The sequence below is a fragment of the Procambarus clarkii genome, chromosome 15 (genome assembly GCF_040958095.1).
Source record: "Procambarus clarkii isolate CNS0578487 chromosome 15, FALCON_Pclarkii_2.0, whole genome shotgun sequence".
NCBI lineage: Eukaryota > Metazoa > Arthropoda > Malacostraca > Decapoda > Cambaridae > Procambarus > Procambarus clarkii.
In genome coordinates, this window is record NC_091164.1 from 7,745,645 (window position 1) to 7,768,843 (window position 23,199).

Genomic DNA, 23,199 nt, shown 5'->3' on the forward strand with positions numbered 1-23,199 from the left:
ACAATGTGTGAGTGAATGCAGCTGCCACACAAGACTTTCCCGGATGATACATATCATCTTCGTCGAGGTCGAGGGTCCCTACAAACGCAACCAGAGTACCCCATATATATATATATATATATATATATATATATATATATATATATATATATATATATATATATATATATATGCGAACAAGCCTGAATGGTCCCCAGGACTATATGTGACTGAAAACTCACACCCCAGAAGTGACTCGAACCCATACTCCCAGGAGCAACGCAACTGGGAGTATGCAACTACAGGGCGCCTTAATCCGCTTGACCATCACGGCCGGACAAAAGGAAGTGGTAGCCTTCACCCAAAGAATGAGGTGATTTGGTGAAATGCTATGCCCAAGATTACCATCCGAGTTGCCGGCGGGGAAGTGGTTCAAATAGCTTCGGCTACCACTTCCTTTTGTCCGGCCGTGATGGTCAAGCGGATTAAGGCGCCCTGTAGTTACCAGTTGCGTTGCTCCTGGGAGTATGGGTTCGAGTCACTTCTGGGGTGTGAGTTTTCAGTCGTCATATATATATATATATATATATATATATATATATATATATATATATATATATATATATATATATATATATATATATATATATATATATATACACATACCTCACAAAGTGAGGGGATTCGATGAAATATATATGCCCAAGCTTACCTCCAAGTGCTGTCGGGTCGGTGGGGATATAGCCTCGGCTACCAATGATTTTTGTACAGTCACGTTGGTCGAGTGGTTAAGGAACCAGGTTCGTCATGGTGCATAGTGTTCCTGGCTGTCTGGGTTCGAATCCTTCTGGGGTGTGAAGTTTTCAGTTGCATATTGGCTTGGGGACCATTCAAGCTTGTCCGCATATGTATGTATGTATGTATGTATGTATGTATGTATGTATGTATGTATGTATGTATGTATGTATGTATGTATGTATGTATGTATGTATGTATGTATATATGTGTGTGTGTGTGTAAGAAAGAAATTGAATTGTGTGTGTGTGTGTGTGTGTGTATGTGTATGTATATATATATATATATATATATATATATATATATATATATATATATATACTTATATATATATATATATATATATATATATATATATACTCCGAAATTACCATCTCTTTTAAGGGTCTGAGCAGGTGGTGGAGAGGGTTAAGGCGTACCTGTTATGCCAGTTGCTGGAAGGCTTCTGTGCTGGCTAGGGTTCGAGTCTCCTGGTGGGAAAGTGTTCTAAAGTTGTATATATATATATATATATATATATATATATATATATATATATATATATATATATATATATATATATATATATATATATATATATATATATATATGTATGTATGTATGTGTGTGTGTGTGTGTAGCAGTCTTTCTTGTAAACATGTTGTTGAATATGACCGATAAGGTAAGATTAATGATTCTAACACGAATCTTCTCAATATTTCTTACGTCTTCACTGTCGAGGGTAATTGAAAAATTAACTCTCCAAAGTTTATTTTCATATTTTTATTTAGGATATGATGCCTAGAAGAGTTTTGCAAGAGACTTCTCACATTTTCAGAGACAAATTTTTATATACTCCGTTACATGCTTATATTTGTTTTTGGGAGAGGTGATAGAACACAAACCAATGGGTAATCATTGGGTAAAGATAATTTTGCATAGTCAGAACACGAATTATTGCTTATTTTCTCTTCTTGCTTCTGTGTTGGTTCGGGGTCTTGAAGTGGGTAGAATGTAATTATGTGTTAATTGGCTGTTGATTGCTGGTATTGACTGTTTTATGTGTAGTGCCTCGCTGGTGTCGAGTCTCCTGCTGTCGCTGTATCTATTGATAATTTCTGTGTTGTTTGTTAAGATTTCTCTGGTGATGATCTGGTTGTGTGAGGAGATATATGCTTCTTAATGGAGCCCTGTTGTTTGCGCATTGTTAATCGCCGAGAAAGACAACAACAAAACGTTGTTGTTTTGCCTATATACTGAGATCTTTAGGGCTGACAGTCCCCAAGTCGGCATGCGAAGGCATAGACGACGTTGGTCTCTTTCAAGGCGCTCTTTTTGGTGTCTGGAGACCTCTTCATGAGTAGATTGGCCATTTTCTTGTTTTTTTAGTAAATTGTCGGTTGTATCTTCTGATTTTTGTCTATGGGGATAACATTCCTATTAATAATATCTTTCAGGACACTTTCCTCCGTTTTATGAGCTGTCGAAAAGAAGTTCCTGTAAAACAGTCTAATAGGGGGTACAAGTGTTGTGTTAGTTGATTCTTCAGAGGTTGCATGGTGTTTCACCTTTCTTTTAATGGCGTCTTCAACATAACCGTTAGAGAAGCCATTGTTGACTAGGACCTGCCTTACCCTACAGAGTTCTTCATCGACCTGCTTCCAACAAGAGCTGTGAGTGAGAGCCTGTTCTAAGTAAGTGTTGACAACACTCCTCTTGTACCTATCTGGTCAGTTGCTATTGGCATTAAGGCACATTCCTATGTTTGTTTCCTTAGTGTAGACTGCAGTGTGGAAGCCACCATTCCTTTCTGTGACTGTTACATCTAGAAAGGGCAGCTTCCCATCACTCTCCATCTCGTAAGTGAAACTTAACAACGAATTTTGCTCGAATGCCTCCTTCAGCTGCTGCAGACATCAGCAGCCTCCTTCAGCTGCTGCTGATTTTTATGCAGGTTCCTGATGGCAGCCGTCTGCAGCAGCTGAAGGAGGCATTCGAGCAAAATTCGTGCAGATTATGCGGGCATTGGCCCCGGCCGGACCAGGAAGAGCTTCCTCGACCACACGTGCAAAATCTTCCACCTTGTCCTGATTGCGGGTCATGCTGGTGTCCATGCGAGGTCTGCCTTCCTTTTTTGAGCGGTGAATCTTCTTTGTTTGCATCTTGGCCCTGCTACATACCAAGGAGTGGTCGGTGTCACAGACAACACTCTGGTAGCTACGCGTAATCTTGACGCTGGGTAGACTTGCACGTCTGGTAAGAATCAGGTCAAGCTGGTGCCAGTGCCTGGATCTGCGGGTGTCTCCAGGAGACTTGGTGTTGAGGCTTTGTGCCGAAGAACGTGTTGGTTCAACACAGACCTCCATGTGTCTCTGAATTGTGAGCGTATGATATTTATGTATTTCCCTATTTACTATTTTTGTCTGCAGAATCGAGCTATTTAGCTCTTGGACCCCGCCTTTCTAGCAAATCTATTTTTCCTCTATTATATCTACTACATATATATCTTTCTAACACACGCTAACAAACACACACACACACACACACACACATCCCCCAGGAAGCAACCCGTAATAGATGTCTAACTCCCAGGTACCTATTTGCTGCTAGGTGAACAGGCGCATCAGGGGTAAAAACTCTGCCCATTTGTCTCTGCTGGGAATTGAACCCGGGCCATTCGGACTATGACCCCCGAGCGCAATCCACTCAGCCACAAGACACCATAACATGTATGCATTCTCACAACTACAGGCCAACCCTATATAGTCCTGAGATCTGTCTTAGAACCATGATATTCGTGGGTTATGATGGTCCCCTGTGGTTCCTAGAGTTACCCCTGAAAATGATGGTTTGAAATGTCTTTAATTAACACAGAATGTGGTGATCGAATCATGGGATACTGTACTATAACCTTTTAATGCCGCTGTAACTTATGAACAAAAATATTCGTCTCTAGAAGCAGGGCTCAAGAGCTGGAACACTGATTTAGTTTATGATCTTTCTTGGACCACGACGGCTGGATACGCAGACAGACCATGATTAAATATTTATAAACTTTAGATCAAATTTATGAAGCTAATTTATTTACAGAATGATTGGAAATTATGATACCTCAGGATTAAGTAGTAAATACAGTATGGAACAGCGAATACATTTTAATATAAATAAATCGCAGAAACATATATTATAGAGAAGGAAGGCATTAGAAATATAATGATCATTGTATCAGTTCACAACGGACATGCAGTATACACCGAGAGGTATACACCACTTCTCGGTGAATATACACTTGAGAGTTTACTTTAGTCCTGGACTATGTTCAGGACTACAGTATACTTGCTGGCTGGTCAGTAAGCCATGGTTGTGGCCTTAATAGCCTCATGTATTAAGCACAACACCAAAACACAGCATGAAAAGGTGGCAAACATTTCAGATATCTTATTATTGTCTGATTGTAAGACCCGTAGCATTTATTAGTTTCCTTCTTGTGGCGGCCTGTAGCTACCTGTAGCGGCCTGTAGCTACCTGTAGCGGCCAGTAGTAGCCTTTGGAAGCTAACCTGGTCTAGCCGGAGTACCCCAGTCCGAACCACTCGGGGCTGTCATATCCAAAATTACCGACCTCGAAGCTGTTATCATGTAAAATTCTGCCCCAGACGTCTCCCTGCAGGAAGGGGTTGGCACGCCGGAAGAAGCCACCTCTGAAGTCTTGCGGAGCTGCGGCTGCGGGTACGGTCACCAACATCACCACCAGCAGCGCCGCCAGCAGCAGACACCAGGTGTAGGAGGCCTATGGTGGGAGAGAGAGAAGTAGAAGGGGACTTCAGTGAGGACTCTTTAAGGTGCACTGGAGATCGGCAATGAGAAGACTCTACCTATATAGAGATAGACCTCTATATAGGACTTTGGTTTATAGGCTTGTTCCACCAAACCACTGAGAGTTCCGCTCTTACATTCCTCATACCCCCCCACCCCCAACCCTTTCCATATTTTCCTTCCCAGCAGCAGTGTGAGAGTCCTACACAAGTAATAGGTGTTAAGTCTTCAGGGAACAGATGTCACGTCATCAGACATAAACTGTGCGTCAACAAGAAACAGGTGTAATATCTTCAAGCATCAGGTGTAACATCTTCAAGCAACAGATGTAACATCTTCAAGCATCAGGTGTAACATCTTCAAGCAACAGAAGTAACATCTTCAAGCATCAAGTGTAACATCTTCAAGCAACAGATGTAACATCTACAAGCAACAGATGTAACATCTACAAGCAACAGATGTAACATCTTCAAGCAACAGATGTAACATCTTCAAGCAACAGATGTACCATCTTCAAGCAATAGGTGTAACAGCTACAAGTAACAGATGTAACATCTTCAAGCAACAGATGTAACATCTTCAAGCAACAGATGTAACATCTTCAAGCAACAGATGTAACATCTTCAAGCAACAGATGTAACATCTTCAAGCAACAGATGTAACATCTTCAAGCATCAGGTGTAACATCTTCAAGCAACAGATGTAACATCTTCAAGCATCAGGTGTAACATCTTCAAGCAACAGATGTAACATCTTCAAGTATCAGGTGTAACATCTTCAAGCAACAGATGTAACATCTACAAGCAACAGATGTAACATCTACAAGCAACAGATGTAACATCTTCAAGCAACAGATGTAACATCTTCAAGCAACAGACGTAACATCTTCAAGCAATAGGTGTAACAGCTACCAGTAACAGATGTAACATCTTCAAGCAACAGATGTAACATCTTCAAGCAACAGATGTAACATCTTCAAGCAACAGATGTAACATCTTCAAGCAACAGATGTAACATCTTCAAGCAACAGATGTAACATGTACAAGCAACAGGCGTCTGAAGACTCACCATGTCTCTGGAAGGAGTGTGTCAAGGAGGAGCCAGCGGCAGCAGCAGGAGGAGTGTCTTGAGAGAGCAGGTTACAAGAGATTATATACACCCTCGCACACCAACACATTCCATCACTCACCATAAAACGTTTTCAGACAAAGCATGCAACAAGGAAAAATCTGAGTTAAGGATGCCGCCATCACCAAGGATATAAGATAAAGATATCCTTGGATCAACGTGGAGCTGTTGTCCATCTCCCCTCCGTAAGACGGTCAACAACAGCCCTCCGGACGAGGCCTCTCACTGGTAACTCCACGCTCACTTAGTTACTAATACCAATAATAAATCAGAATTATAATAGTCAACTACGTATAAACACTGCAAAAGCTGCCTATTAGGCTTCTTTTCATACTGTAGTATGCAAACCTTATACTCGCTCCTTTGTCTCATCATCTTAATGGCGTAACTAATTAGCACTAATTACAGAAGCTATAATCTCTTACCTAATTACAGTTAACAGTTCTCCCATCCTCCTATCCTAGTGGAGAAAGGTGAGGTGCTAGTCACCAAATATAAGGAAGTGATATGAGAATAGACAACAGTACAATTTCCAGTGATTCAGATAACTCCAGTACAGACACTTTGGATTTACCTCACCTCTTCAACCTCAAGAATGTAGCACTCGGCGTGTACTAATTGACCCTAAGACACTACAACCTTCAACACAGAGCAGACAGCACACTACGACTGCATCAAGCTACAATGCTCACGCTCCCCGTGAGTTCAGACACTCACGGTTCTCCAATCGAGCCGCCACGCTCTCCCACAGAGAGCTCCGCGACTTTGGCCTCACTCAGCTCTCTGCTCTGCTCCAAGCTTCGTCTGAACGTATACGACAATGTCACCAACCGACTACTGTAATCAAGACTACTAAATAAATATGAAACTCACTAAACACTGTGTATCTAATCTTCCCAACAACGTAACATAATCGTACGTTACACTACCATTCACCTGGGCTCTAGGAGACTCGGACCGTGGACCCCACGCGTGTGTGAGGTCGAAGCTCTATCGACCTTGCTATTGAGTAGTCGTGATAAGGAAGGTGGATGGAATGTTTATTTCCAGGGACGTGTGGTTGACAATTTACATGGCTTCCTGCATTTTTCTTTCCATATTTTGTTCAGATAAGTATTGTCTTTGTTGCATTTTTTACGTATTTTTTTTTTTGTTAAAATATGTCTAGCAAATAAAGATTCCTTTCACCCTCTTTATTACCTCTGCCTTCTCACCTCTATTCTCAGGCCCAACCTTTTCTTCCCTCAATGCATTATTCATATCGCATTACCCTTTATGGTCCTGTTCCATCACCCTGCCCTCTATGCTGCTCCTACCCACTTGGCCTATTTGCCCGAAACGCTATGCGTACTAGTGGCTTTAGGTATTATATGTACTACCTCTATCTTTAAATCAAACAGAATGTTTGTACTGTAACTCTGCAACTACGTACGTACTTTCCTAAATAAATTATTATTATTATTATTATTATTATTATTGTTGTTATTATTATTATTATTATTATTATTATTATTATTATTCCCTCCTTGAATCTTCCTGGCCCCCTTACCCGTAATAACCTCCCCCTACCCCCTGCCCCCTGCCCCCCCCCCTCCCACACTTCTATCCAACTGCCCTAGGGCCAGATTCACGAAAGCACTTACGCAAGCACTTACGAACGTGTACATCTTTTCTCAATATTTAGCGGCTTTGATTACAATTATTAAACAGTTAATGAGCTCCGAAGCACAAGGAGGCTGTTTATAATAATAACAACAGTTGATTGGAAAGATTTCATGCTTGCAAATTGATTAATAGATGTAAACAAAGCCGTCAAAGATTGAGGAAAGATGTACACGTTCGTAAGTACTTACGTAGCTGCTTCGTGAATCTGGCCCCTGATGAGGGGTGTGTGACCCTTACACACCCCTCTCCCCCCCCCCCCTCCTGACCACTTCCTCTCCCACCCGCTACACCCAAATATTTTTCACTGGCATATACAATACACCAGAATACAATTTGCAATCATCCCACCATCTCAAAGAGGATTGTTTACAACTACAAAACTTACCAGAGCGGCAAACCAGGCAGAATATTGACAAACAATCACCACCTTCGTTGACCAGTCCAGTAACAAGGAGGCCTGGTCGAGGACCAGGCAAATGATTTCCATCGAACACTTCTGGGACAAGTGGTTCACTGATGAATTTTTTTCGAAGCACTACGCTGTAAATGCTTCACCCACGTCCTACAAATACAAATAATCCCCAACAGAACCTAAACACTTAACCTAACCTATGCCTATATATGCACAAATTGCTAATATATTATGATATTAATTTATATTTGAGAAAATTCCCGTTTTGAATGAACAGCATGTAAAAATTTATGAATGCTTCTGAGGGGTCGACCGCTCGATGTAATGGACTTGAGTTGAGGACGGGTTGTACGTAAACCGTTTTTCATTCATAAACAGGGGGTTTGGCGGGTGCATAGAATCACTTTTGGGTCTTTGTTTAAAGGACGAGCTGGAATGAAAAAAAACGGTTTACACGCGACTGTCGTGAGTCGTGTGTAAACCGTTTTTCATTCATAAAACGGGGGTATGGCGGGTGCATGGAATGGACTTTAGCCTTTGTTTATTAGGACGGGCTGTTTTCAATACACGACAGGTCGAAGCTGATCAATGCGTCTCGTTGTACGGCCGAAGCTTTTACAACCCTGGCCTGAGGACTGGTCCACAGACCTGATCCCATGAAGCGACTTAAATTTAACTTCACCAAGGTCTGCATTCCGTAGGTTTAATAGTTCGCAGACATGTCAGCTGAGACGTTGATTATTAAATAACTTTGGATCAAGCATCACGATGTCCAAACGTGTCCAGTGAGTTCAAATAAATTACAAAACATTTGCCAGGATTGAGCGTTAGGTTGTATTCGACTCCTCATATCTCAATAAATGTTTGCCATGGTAGTTGGTGCCAACAGAACGAGATCATCATAATACTAGAAGATCCTTACCGCTTTTGTGGTCCCGTATCGAAGCTCCAATGGCCCAAGTGAATGAAAAGGCGTATATCTAGACTGAATATCTTTGGAGCAGGACAGGGAATCGAACCAGCGTCCTGACTAACCCCAGACGCGCGCCTCAGCCTATGCAGACCCCTTTCCTCATTACGGAGCTCTACATAGAGATAAGTCTCTCAACAGTTAATTCATAAAATATTAAGCAAATAACAAGTCTAATAACAAAATAGCCAATAACAAAATATTAAACTCAGCTCCATATTTGACCTGATTTGTTTAGTGAGAAACTTTCAGATAGAACTTCACTCCATTTCAAACCTATTTTTCATCCTTAAGCTAAAACAAATCAACAACAACAACGAAAATCGGAAAATAATACGGAAACAAAACAAGGAAACTTATGTTTCCGTGTTGGTGGTATCTTCAGTTCACGTGACGTGACCCCTCTCAACCTGCTCTCTCAAGACATTCTCCTCCTACTGGCTCCTCCTGCTGGCTCCTCCTGCTGGCTCCTCCTGCTGGCCCCTCCTGCTGGCTCCTCCTGCTGGCTCCTGCTGCTGGCTCCTCCTGCTGGTTCCTCCTGCTGGCTCCTTTCTTCCTCTCCATAATAGTTTCCCCTTTCTAATTTGTAGGTTAGTCTTCAGCTTTCTATGGTAAGGAAATTTTCAACATTTTATTTACGTGTTTTATTGGATTATTTGTCTTGGTTTCAATAGGAATTTTGTTAATATCCAGAAATCTGTGAATAATTGTGTGTAGTTTTCTTAAACCAAAGATACATTTTTTCAAAATAATTTCATAGGTATACTGGCGGACATTGCCAAAAATCGTCGTGGGGGTCTGAATGTGAGCCTAACACACTGTGCCGTTTTAAATTCTGGCGACCTGAAGCAGCCTATGTTCATCCCGGACACCAGACCATTCTCTCTGTCAATTTGGGTGAGGCTAGCCCCAGCATCTGGCCCAGCATCTAGCCTCCCAGCTCCAGACAAACAGGCAGAGAGTATAATTGTGTACTAGGAGAGGTTCCTGGCAGTGCCCGAGTGCCCTCGTTCTCCAGCTCTCTCGAGAACAACCAGTGGGGTTTCTTCCAGTGAGTGAGGGGGTGTCGAACACGCTGACAGGCCGCCATGTTCTCTCACACTACAAGTGGCGCTCATCGACAAACTCACCCTCTGGGCCAAAATTTAAACGATATGATTCCTCTACCTTTGTCTTTCATGAGTTCAGTGTGTGCGTGCGTGTGTGTGCGCGTGTGCCCAGACTCAAGGAAGGGCCTTGGGCAGGTATAGTCCGTAAAAGCCCAATGACCCCCGCGTGCGGACTCACTCAGCACACGCATCACCGTGGGACTAGACGGGAACAACGGCCCGAGGTGAACAAATGCTGCAACACCACTCATTCAAGCCCCGACTCTCCCACAGTGATCTTAAACGTTATACAAACGCAGGTGACGCCACTTCATGTCTGTCAGCTCAACACGCAGTGCTGAGAGCACTCAAGAGCCCGGAGAAGCGCTCTCACGGAGGGGATAAATCTCTCAAAGTCCTGGAAGAGCTCTGAGGGACGGGATGAATCTCCCCCCAGAGTCCGGGAAGTGCTCTCAGGGAAGGTATGATCTCCCAGAGCCTGGGAATCGCTCTCAGGGAGGGGGAAAGGAATTCCTCCACCTGCAGAAGGTTGACAAGCCTCTGAAGCAACAGTGTTGAGGAGTGACTCCACCGGCCATAGCCCCACAAGTCCCTTAACGTGTTGGACGTGTTCCCGGTGTTTGTCATGACACAAGACGTGACAGTCAATGTAAAAGCTTAGACGGTCATTCTCGCAGCTTGTCATCCAAGCTGCACACGACATTCAAGGTCAAAAAGTTCTTGAACATAAGGTAGCTAATCTATTATGTGGTACAAAATAGCTAAATTACAGGTTGTCTTAAAGAAAGAACTTGAGTGGATTTGAACATCAGAACATATTTGCAAACAGTAATAATAATAATAAGAATAATTCTTATCATTATTATTATTGTTGTTTGCAAATATGTTCTGATGTCCAAAGTCAATCAAGTTCTTTGCCTTTTCATTGGAGACTTTCAGCGCCGTGGAGAGTGGGGGGGGGGGACCAGCTGCTTGGGTAACAGCTCCTCCCCCATAACAACCCACCCTGGCTTTGCGCCCTGGAGAGGCCACTCCAGACCGAATTTTGCTCGAATGCCTCCTTCAGCTGCTGCAGACGTCAGCAGCTTCCATCAGCTGCTGCAGATTTTTATGCAGGTACCTGATGTCAGACGTCTGCAGCAGCTGAAGGACGCATTCGACCAAAATTCGTGCAGATTATGCGGGCATTGGCCCCGGCCGGACCAGGGAGAGCTTCCTCGACCACACGTGCAAAATCTTCCACCTTGTCCTGATTGCGGGTCATGCTGGTGTCCATGCGAGGTCTGCCCTCCTCTTTCGAGCGGTGAATCTTTTTTGTTTGCATCTTGACCCTGCTACATACCAAGGAGTGGTCGGTGTCACAGACAGCACTCTGGTAGCTACGCGTAATCTTGACGCTGGGTAGACTTGCTCGCCTGGTAAGAATCAGGTCAAGCTGGTGCCAGTGCTTGGATCTGCGGGTGTCTCCAGGAGACTTGGTGTTGAGGCTTTGTGCCGAAGAACGTGTTGGTTCAACACAGACTCCATGTGTCTCTGAATTGTGATCGTATGATATGTATGTATTTCCCTATTTTCTATTTTTGTCTGCAGAATCGAGCTATTTAGCTCTTGGACCCCGCCTTTCTAGCAAATCTATTTTTCTCTATTATATCTACTATATATATATTTCTTTCTAACACACGCTCACAAACACACACACACACACATCACCAGGAAGCAGCCCGTAATAGATGTTTAACTCCCAGGTACCTATTTACTGCTAGGTGAACAGGGCATCAGGGGAAAAACACTCTGCCCATTTACCATTGTGATCATTGCTGTCTTCTTATATGTGCTATCAATCTGCTGTATGGTGTTTATTAATCTTGTTTAAATTATCAATCAAGTTGCCAATGTAATCAATCAGAGCTTTAATATACCAATGTGCTTTACTATACTTACTAATCTCTCTTATCTCATTTTTTTCTTGCAATGTATCTGTTATCATTGTATTAATTCTGCTAGAATTTACCTACTTAAAATTATCTGTCAGATTAAGGACCTACCCTAAACGCTGCACGTACTAGTGGCTTAACAAGATTGTAAATACTATGCTATGTATTCTCTCAAACCCAATGTACCTTCTTATATTTAAATAAATAAATAAATAAATAAATAAATAAATAAATTTGTCTCCGCTGGGAATTGAACCCGAACCATTCGGACTATGAACCCCGAGCGCAATCCACTCAGCCACAATACCCCATAACATGTATGCATTCTCACAACTACAGCCAACCCTATATAGTCCTGAGATCTGTCTTAGAACCTGATATTCGTGGGTTATGATGGTCCCCTGTGGTTCCTAGAGTTACCCCTGAACATGATGGTTTGAAATGTCTTTAATTAACACAGAATATGGTGATCGAATCATCGGATACTGTACTATAACCTTTTAATGCCGCTGTAACTTATGAAAAAAATAATCGTCACTTGAGGCAGGGCTCAGGAGCTGGAACACTGATTATGATCTTTCTTGGGCCACGACGGCTGGATACGCAGACAGACGATGATTTAATATCTATTAACTTTAGATCAAATTTATGAAGAAAATTTCTTTACAGAATGACTGGAAATTATGATACCTCAGGATTAAATAGTAAATACAGTATGGAACAGAGAATACATTTTAATATAAATAAATTGCAGAAACATATATTATAGAGAAGGAAGACATTAGAAATATAATGATCATTGTATCAGTTCAGAACGGACATACAGTATACATCGAGAGGTATACACCACTTCTCGGTGAATATACACTTGAGAGTTTAGTTTAGTCCTGGACTATGTTCAGGACTACAGTATACTTGCTGGGTGGTCAGTAAGCCATGGTTGTGGCCTTAATAGCCTCATGTATTAAGCACAACACCAAAACACAGGATGAAAAGGTGGCAAACATTTCAGATATCTTATTATTGTCTGATTGTAAGACCCCGTAGCATTTATTAGTTTCCTTCTTGTGGCGGCCTGTAGCTACCTGTAGCGGCCTGTAGTAGCCTTTGGAAGCTGGCCTGGTCTAGCCGGAGTACCCCAGTCCGAACCACTCGGGGCTGTCATATCCAAAATTACCGACCTCGAAGCTGTTATCATGTAAAATTCTGCCCCAGACGTCTCCCTGCAGGAAGGGGTTGGCACGCCGGAAGAAGCCGCCTCTGAAGTCTTGCGGAGCTGCGGCTGCGGGTACGGTCACCAACATCACCACCAGCAGCGCCGCCAGCAGCAGACACCAGGTGTAGGAGGCCTATGGTGGGAGAGAGAGAAGTAGAAGGGGACTTCAGTGAGGACTCTTTAAGGTGCACTGGAGATCGGCAATGAGAAGACTCTACCTATATAGAGATAGACCTCTATATAGGACTTTGGTTTATAGGCTTGTTCCACCAAACCACTGAGAGTTCCGCTCTTACATTCCTCATACCCCCCCACCCCCAACCCTTTCCATATTTTCCTTCCCAGCAGCAGTGTGAGAGTCCTACACAAGTAATAGGTGTTAAGTCTTCAGGGAACAGATGTCACGTCATCAGACATAAATTGTGCGTCAACAAGAAACAGGTGTAATATCTTCAAGCATCAGGTGTAACATCTTCAAGCAACAGATGTAACATCTTCAAGCATCAGGTGTAACATCTTCAAGCAACAGATGTAACATCTTCAAGCATCAGGTGTAACATCTTCAAGCAACAGATGTAACATCTACAAGCAACAAATGTAACATCTTCAAGCAACAGATGTAAAATCTTGAAGCAACAGATGTAACATCTTCAAGCAACAGATGTAACATCTTCAAGCAACAGATGTAACATCTTCAAGCAGTAGGTGTAACAGCTACAAGTAACAGATGTAACATCTTCAAGCAACAGATGTAACATCTTCAAGCAACAGATGTAACATCTTCAAGCAACAGATGTAACATTTTCAAGCAACAGATGTAACATCTTCAAGCAATAGGTGTAACAGCTACAAGTAACAGATGTAACATCTTCAAGCAACAAATGTAACATCTTCAAGCAACAGATGTAACATCTTCAAGCAGTAGGTGTAACAGCTACAAGTAACAGATGTAACATCTTCAAGCAACAGATATAACATCTTCAAGCATTAGGTGTAACAGCTACTAGCAACAGATGTAACATCTTCAAGCAACAGATGTAACATCTTCAAGCAATAGGTGTAACAGCTACAAGCAACAGCTGTAGCATCTTCAAGCAACAGATGTAACATCTTCAAGCAACAGATGTAACATCTTCAAGCAACATATGTAACATGTACAAGCAACAGGCGTCTGAAGACTCACCATGTCTCTGGAAGGAGTGTGTCAAGGAGGAGCCAGCGGCAGCAGCAGGAGGAGAGTGTCTTGAGAGAGCAGGTTGCAAGAGATTATATACACCCTCGCACACCTACACATTCCATCACTCACCACAAAACGTTTTCAGACAAAACATGCAACAAGGAAAAATCTGAGGATGCCGCCATCAACAAGGATATAAGATAAGGATATCCTTGGATCTCCTTCAACGTGGAGATGTTGTCCATCTCCCCTCCGTAAGACGGTCAACAACAGCCCTCCGGACGAGGCCTCACACTGGTAACTCCACGCTCACTCAGTTACTAATAACAATAATAAATCAGAATTATAATAGTCAACTACGTATAAACACTGCAAAAGCTGCCTATTAGACTTCTTATCATACTGTTCTGAGCAAACCTTATACTCGCTCCATTATCTCATCTTCTTAATGGCGTAACTAATTAGCACTAATTACAGAAGCTATAATATCTTCCCTAATTACAGGTAACAGTTCTCCCATCCTCCTATCCTAGTGGAGAAAGGTGAGGTGTAGTCACCAAATATAAGGAAGTGATATGAGAATAGACAACAGTACATTTTCCAGTGATTCAGATAACTCCAGTACAGACACTTTGGATTTACCTCACCTCTTCAACCTCAAGAATGTAGCACTCGGCGTGTACTAATTGACCCTAAGACACTACAAGCTTCAACACAGAGCAGACAGCACACTACGACTGCATCAAGCTACAATGCTCACGCTCCCCGTGAGTTCAGACACTCACGGTTCTCCAATCGAGCCGCCACGCTCTCCCACAGAGAGCTCCGCGACTTCGGCCTCACTCAGCTCCCTGCTCTGCTCCAAGCTTCGTCTGAACGTATACGATAATGTCACCAACCGACTACTGTAATCAAGACTACTAAATAAATATGAAACTCACTAAAGCACTGTGTATCTAATCTTCCCAACAACGTAACATAATCGTACGTTACACTACCATTCACCTGGGCTCTAGGAGACTCAGACCGTGGACCCCACGCGTGTGTGAGGTCGAAGCTCTATCGACCTTGCTATTGAGTAGTCGTGATATGGAAGGTGGATGGAATGTTTATTTCCAGGGACGTGTGGTTGACAATTTACATGGCTTCCTGCATTTTTCTTTCCATATTTTGTTCAGATAAGTATTGTCTTTGGTGCATTTTTTGCGTATTTTTTTTCTTTTTGTTAAAATATGTCTAGCAAATAAAGATTCCTTTCACCCTCTTTATTACCTCTGCCTTCTCACCTCTATTCTCAGGCCCAACCTTTTCTCCCTCAATGCATATTCATACCTCATTACCCTTTATGGTCCTGTTCCTTCACCCTTATCACCCTGCCCTCTATGCTGCTCCTACCCACTTAGCCAATTTGCCCGAAACACTATACGTACTAGTGGCTTTAGGTATTGTATGTACTACCTCTATCTTTAAATCAAACAGAATGTTTGTACTGTAACTCTACAACTATGTACGTACTTTTTCCTAAATAAATTATTATTATATATCATTATTTCCTCCTGTATCTTCCTGCCCCTGCCTCCCCTCCCACCCCCTCCCCCCCACACTTCTATTCAACTGATGAGGGGTGTGTGACCCTTACACACACCCCTCTCCCCCGCCCCCCTCTTGACCACTTCCTCTCCCACCCGCTACACCCAAATATTCATCACGGACATATACAATACTCCAGAATACAATTTGCAATCATCCCACCATCTCAAAGAGTATTTTTTACAACTACAAAACTTACCTGGTCAACAGAGCGGCAAACCAGGCAGAATATTGACAATCAATCACCACCTTCGTTAACCAGTCCAGCAACAAGAAGGCTTCGTCGAGGACCGGGCCGCGGGAACGCTAAGCCCCGAAATCGTAACAAGATAACCTTCTAAGCACCCGTATCGGAAGAGGTCCATTAAACACAAGCGACCCGTTACCAATAATACAGACGTTATCAACAAGCTCAGTACAGAAACCTTCACATTCAACAAAATCTTAATATTGGTAAATAGAGCAATATACAATTTAGAGCTGAAAGATGTACCCAAAGATTTTGAGAAAGTCTGGCACACAGGCCTAAAATGCAAGATATCAAAACTAGGGCTTCCACAGAGAATCACTGCCACACTATGAAGCTTCATAGACGACAGTGTTAACTGTTTTATTAATGTAGTAGTGTGCACTATCATTTTTGGGTGCATTTACAACATCAACATGATAAATCCCAGTTATCCCATGGATTATTTGGTTGATTATTAATTAATTGTCTTGGGTATATGTTTAATATTTTGATAGAGTTAGCTATCTTGTAGAACCAAAAGTGCATAATCGAATTTCCCATTCCTTCTATAGACCTCAGGCGAGTGCAGCATATTAGAGAGTTTAGCTTGAAATATCATGTTGCCGAGATGTTTGGAGGACGGGCTGCCAGCCCGTCCTCCAAAACAAAGACCCAAAGGTGATTCCATGCACCCGCCAAACCCGCTGTTTATGAATAAAAAAAAGGTTTACACACGATTCACAATTGATTTCGTTTGAACACATCCGGGACAAGTGCTTCACTGACGAGTTTTGTTCGAAGCACAACGCTGTAAATGCTTCACCCACGTCCTACAAATACAAATAATCGCCAACAGAACCTAAACACCTAACCTAACCTATGCCTATATATGCACAATATGCTAGATATATTATAATATTAATTTATATTTGAGAAAATTCCCGTTTTGAATGAACAGCATGTAAAAATTTATGAATGCTTCTGAGGGGTCGACCGCTCGATGTAATGGACTTGAGTTGAGGACGGGTTGTACGTAAACCGTTTTTCATTCATCAACAGGGGGTTTGGCGGGTGTATAGAATCACTTTTGGGTCTTTGTTTAAAGGACGAGCTGGAATGAAAAAAACGGTTTACACGCGCCTGTTGTGAGTCGTGTGTAAACCGTTTTTCATTCATAAAACGGGGGTATGGCGGGTGCATGGAATGGACTTTAGCCTTTGTTTATTAGGACGGGCTGTTTTCAATACACGACAGGTTGAAGCTGATCAATGCGTCTCGTTGTACGGCCGAAGCTTTTACAACCCTGGCCTGAGGACTGGTCCACAGACCTGATCCCATGAAGCGACTTAAATTTAACTTCACCAAGGTCTGCATTCCGTAGGTTTAATAGTTCGCAGACATGTCAGCTGAGACGTTGATTATTAAATAACTTTGGATCAAGTATCACGATGTCCAAACGTGTCCAGTGAGTTCAAATAAATTACAAAACATTTGCCAGGATTGAGCGTTAGGTTGTATTCGGCACCTCATATCTCAATAAATGTTTCCATGGTAGTTGGTGCCAACAGAACTAGATCATCATAATACTAGAAGATCCTTACCGCTTTTGTAGTCCCGTATGGAGGCTTCGATGGCCCAAGTGAATGGAAAGGCGTATATCTAGATGAATATCTTTGGAGCAGGACAGGGAATCGAACCAGCGTCCTGACTAACCCCAGACGCGCGCCTCAGCCTATGCAGACCCCTTTCCTTATTAGGGAGCTCTACATAGAGATAAGTCTCTCAACAGTTAATTAATAAAATATTAAACAAATAACAAGTCTAATGACAAAATATTAAACTCAGCTCCATATTTGACCTGATTTGTTTAGTGAGAAACTTTCAGATAGAACTTCACTCCATTTCAAACCTATTTTTCATCCTTAAGCTAAAACAAATCAACAACAACAACAATGAAAATCGGAAAATAATACAGAAACAAAATGAAGGAAATTTATGTTTCCGTGTTGGTGGTATCTTCAGTTGACGTGACGTGACCCCTCTCAACCTGCTCTCTCAAGACATTCTCCTCCTGCTGGCTCCTCCTGCTGGCTCCCCCTGCTGGCCCCTCCTGCTGGCTCCTCCTGCTGGCTCCTCGTGCTGGCTCCTCGTGCTGGCTCCTCCTGCTGGCTCCTCCTGCTGGCTCCCCCTGCTGGCTCCTCCTGCTGGCTCCTCCTGCTGGCTCCTCCTGCTGGCTCCTCCTGCTGGGTCCTCCTGCTGGGTCCTCCTGCTGGCCCCCCCTGCTGACTCCTCCTGCTGGCTCCTCCAGCTGGCTCCTCCTGCTGGCTCCCCCTGCTGGCTCCCCCTGCTGGCTCCTCCTGCTGGCCCCTCCTGCTGGCTCCTCCTGCTGGCTCCTCCTGCTGACTCCTCCTGCTGGCCCCTCCTGCTGGCTCCTCCTGCTGGCTCCTCCTGCTGGCTCCTTTCTTCCTATCCATAATAGTTTCCCCTTTCTAATTTGTAGGTTAATCTTCAGCTTTCTATGGTAAGGAAACTTTCAACATTTTATTTACGTGTTTTATTGGATTATTTGTCTTGGTTTCAATAGGAATTTTCTTAATTTCCAGAAATCTGTGAATAATTGTGTGTAGTTTTCTTAAACCAAAGATACATTTTTTTTCAAAATAATTTCATAGGTATACTGGCGGACATTGCCAAAAATCGTCGTGGGGGTCTGAATGTGAGCCTAACACACTGTGCCGCTTTGAATTCTGGCGACCCGAAGCAGCCTATGTTCATCCCGGACCCCAGACCATTCTCTCTGTCAATTTGGGTGAGGCTAGCCCCAGCATCTAGCCCAACATCTAGGCTCCCAGCGTCGGACAAGCAGATAGAGAGTATTATTGTGTACTAGGAGGGGTTTCCGGCGGTGCACGGGTGCCCTCGTTCTCCCTGCTCTCTCCAGAACAACCAGCGGGGTTTCTTCCAGTGCGTGTGAGGGTTGTCCAGCGCACAGTCAGGCCGCCATGTTCTCTCACACCACAAGTGGCGCTCATCGACAAACTCGCCTTCTGGGCCAAAATTTAAACGATTCGATTCCTCTGCCTTTGTCTTTTATGAATTTAGTGTGTGCGTGTGCTCAGACTCAAGGAAGGGCCTCGGGCAGGAAAAGCCCTTGAAAGCCCAATGACCCCCGCGTGCGGACTCACTCAGCACAAACATCATCGTGGGGACTAGACGGGAACAACGGCCCGAGGTGAACAAATGCTGCAACTCCACTCATTCAAGCCCCGACTCTCCCACAGTGGTCTTAAACGTTATACAAACCCAGGTGACGCCACTTCATGTCTGTCAGCTCAACACGCAGTGCTGAGAGCACTCATGAGCCCGGAGAAGCGCTTTCAGGGAGGGGATAAATCCTTCAAAGTCCCGAAAGAGCTCTGAGGGACGGGATGAATCCCCCCCAGAGTCCGGGATGTGCTTTCAGGGAAGGTATGACCCCCCAGAGCATGGGAAACGCTCTCAGGGAGGGGGGAAAGGAATCCCTCCACCTGCGGGAGGCTGTGTGTGTGTGTGAGTGTGTGTGTGTGTGTGTGAGTGTGTGTGTGTTTGTGTACTCAACTATTTGTACTCACCTATTTGTGCTTGCGGGGGTTGAGCTTTGGCTCTTTGGTCCCGCCTCTCAACAGATCAACAGGTGTACAGGTTCCTAAGCCTAATGGCCTCTATCATATCTACATTTAAAACTGTGTATGGAGTCAGCCTCCACCACATCACTGCCTAATGCATTCCATCCGTTAACTACTCTGACACTGAAAAAGTTCCTTCTTACGTCCCTGTGGCTCATGTGGGTACTCAGTTTCCACCTGTGTCCCCTTGTTCGCGTCCCGCCAGTGTTGAATAGTTTTTCCTTGTTTACCCGGTCGATTCCCCTGAGGATTTTTGTAGGTTGTGATCATGTCCCCCCTTACTCTTCTGTCTTCCAGTGTCGTAAGGTGCATTTCCCGCAGCCTTTCCTCATAACTCATGCCTCTTAGTTCTGGGATTAGTCTAGTAGCATACCTTTGGACTTTTTCCAGCTTCGTCTTGTGCTTGACAAGGTACGGGCTCCATGCTGGGGCCGCATACTCCAGGATTGGTCTTACATATGTGGTGTACAAGATTCTGAATGATTCCTTACACGGGTTCCTGAACGCTGTTCAGATGTTAGCCAGCCTCGCATATGCCGCAGACGTTATTCTTTTTATGTGGGCTTCAGGAGACAAGTTTGGTGTGATATCAACTACAAGATCTTTCTCTCTGACTGTTTCATTAAGTACTTCATCTCCTATTCTGTATACTGTGTCTGGCCTCCTGTTTCCACTGCCTAGTGTCATTACTTTGCATTTACTCGGGTTGAACTTCAACAACCATTTGTTGGATCATTCACTCAGTCTGTCTAGGTCATCTTGTAGCCTCCTACTGTCATCCTCTGTTTCAATCCTCCTCATAATTTTTGCATCGTCGGCAAATATTGAGAAAAACGAATCTATACCCTCTGGGAGATCATTTACATATATCAGAAACAGTGTAGATCCAAGGACTGACCTCTGCAGGACTCCACTCGTAACGTCTCGCCAATCTGAGACCTCACCCCTCACACTGACTCATTGTCTCCTGTTGCTTAGGTACTCCTTTATCCAATGGAGTCCCTTCCCTTTCACTCCAGCCTGCATCTCCAGCTTTCTCACTAGCCTCTTGTGTGGTACTTGTGGGAACCGACCTGTGAGATTTATATTTATTTAATTTATATGAATTTATATTTACGTTAATTTATATACTTCGATAGCAATTTGTATAATGATAAGTGGACTGTATTTCTGCAATAATCTCACAATCTCACAAATCGATCCTCTACACATTAGGGGGGTTTATTAAATTAATATATATGCAGCCAATCAAACTACAGTATTAACTACATACATTGAAAAGGTTCCTTATCTTATAGTACAGCAGGTTAGTCCACCAGGTATAACTAGGGTGTAGACACCAAATTATCCTCTTTGAGGTAGCTTCCATCACCCAGGTAACTGGTGCACAAACTCTTCCTCGTCTTGACCTGTCAAAAGTGCGCTAGCTGTGAAGCCAGAATCCTATATATGACAAGTATTTCAGAGAAAACTGTACATGGAACATGAAGACCTGGCTTAATTACCTTTAGTTTGAGGCTTCCACGTGCTCTAACCGGGTCACCCTATATAATGACATTAATGGCCATAAATGAAGATACATGGGTTTCGGAAAGAACACTTAACTTGAATTTGTAGACAGCGTGTTGAAAATGGTACACCTTTGGTTTCCATAACACTACGTCCAAGTAAAATTAACAGGAGCCGAATTTGCTCCCGTGTGAGCCTCTGGTCTCAATATAAACAATGGCTGTTTAACACTCCATACTATTGACGTTACTGGCCGACATTGTCCAGATATGATAGGAGCCAAATTTGCTCCACACGTCTCGGAGGTGACACAACAATGGCTGCCCCTTTCCTTACTCTGACGCCTGGCTTACATTGTCCACATGTCAGAAAGTGATAGAAGGGTCACATTTACTCTACTTTAATATTGATAATTAAGTTAATTTATATAAGATGTTTTTATGATGGTAAAGTCCAAAGACTAATGTATTTAAGAATAATTCCCACCATAATAGGTGGTGAATTATAATAGTATGTGGTGATGATATCCCGTTTTCTTTAGACGGTAATTCCACTACAAGTTACGTTTTCTATGGGTAACTTGTTTATACAATACAGCTATTATCTGTCTGTATGATATATTTATTAAATGGTGTCGGATTTTCCGACATAATTCCCCAGGGGGCTGCTCACGGGTCGAAGTCCTAATTAGAACAGACGAACACCGATACTCCTCCTTCGAATTATTAGATTAATTTGATGTTAGTAGTTAGTAATCACACATTTGTGTGTCTGTTCGTACAGGACGGATGTCCCGTACTAGAGTTGCAGGGGTTAGAAGTTTAATGCGATTTCATTTCCCTGTCAACTCTTGAAAGGCTAATATTCAAGCCTTATTACATATTATTTAACCCAGAAGACTGAATGTGATCAAGTACTACAGTCAAGTATGATTCAGGGACTGCAGTGAGATCAGTGACATTAGATATAACTTGAAGTTTGTTCAGGTAACTGGTCACTGATATATAAACACTGAGGCCCATGGAATACATCTTGATTAAATAATAAATGTATCAAATCAGTCATCAGATTTATTGGGGTTTAATTTAGTTAATTGATTCAGAAGATTGAATAGCTCATCATTAAAGTAAAGTATGGTTCTGAGACTGCAGTGGGTTCAGTGACATTGGTCGCAGTGACTTGTAGCTGTTTTAGGCTACTGTTCACTGATTTGCCACTGAAGCCTCATGAACTCATCTTCAGCTTTAAATGATGATACTAACATCAACCTCTGTTACTATAGTCAGCTGTAATCTCCTTAGTATAATGCTACTGGAGAAATATAATCAGCTGACAAATTTAGATTTCTACTGGTATTGTTTATCTGCAGGCATAGGTCTCCTCAGGCTTGATACTGGGCCTGAGAGTAATTTACCTCCTGCAGAGTTTAACATGGTTATACCCTGATATTTAGTAGGGCTACCGATGAATCGATGACAATAGTCTGTCCCTACAAGGAGACCGAAGTCGGTGAGGTGATCAGACTTAATATTATCTGCCAATTTTATTCCTCTATTTCTCAGGAATTTGGCTGTTGCTCTCAGACCTTGAACTTGTAGGTCTACTGGTATTTTGTCCACCACAATGGCTTGTACTCGACAGACGTACCTGCCTAAACGTACTGATGGTTGTACCACCTGGTAGACTTGAGGTCCTGCATCTGTTACAAACCCTGAGATGTTGAATGACATCTGGGCTACAGGCCTTAATTGTAATTCATCTGCCAGCTTTTTAGTAATATATGTTCTCTGGGATCCTTGGTCAAACAACCCACGGGTATGGACCTTGGCCCTCTTATTCAGGATGGTAATTTGGGCAGTAGGCAAAGTCGTATTACCTTTAGACTTTGCCGATTGGACACTCTTTGTTTGTTGCACCTTGCAGTACTGTACTGTGGTGGGAATGCTATCTTCCACCTTGGGTCTTGAATACGTTAATTTCGTATATTTACACAGTGCTGCATGGTGCCTACCTCTTCTACACCTGTT

General features: G+C 43.0%; 2 long non-coding RNA genes across 2 annotated transcripts; both read right to left on the bottom strand.

Annotated features, from left to right (window-relative positions):
• Window positions 1-3,890: 3,890 nt before the first annotated feature.
• LOC123759106 (uncharacterized) lies at window positions 3,891-5,725 on the bottom strand. Its single transcript, XR_011228598.1, has 2 exons — window positions 5,637-5,725; window positions 3,891-4,542 (listed from the first exon to the last, which is right to left on the bottom strand). It is a non-coding gene; the product is annotated as an uncharacterized lncRNA (long non-coding RNA).
• Window positions 5,726-12,502: 6,777 nt separating this feature from the next.
• LOC123759105 (uncharacterized) lies at window positions 12,503-14,319 on the bottom strand. Its single transcript, XR_006773002.2, has 2 exons — window positions 14,186-14,319; window positions 12,503-13,135 (listed from the first exon to the last, which is right to left on the bottom strand). It is a non-coding gene; the product is annotated as an uncharacterized lncRNA (long non-coding RNA).
• Window positions 14,320-23,199: the final 8,880 nt, after the last annotated feature.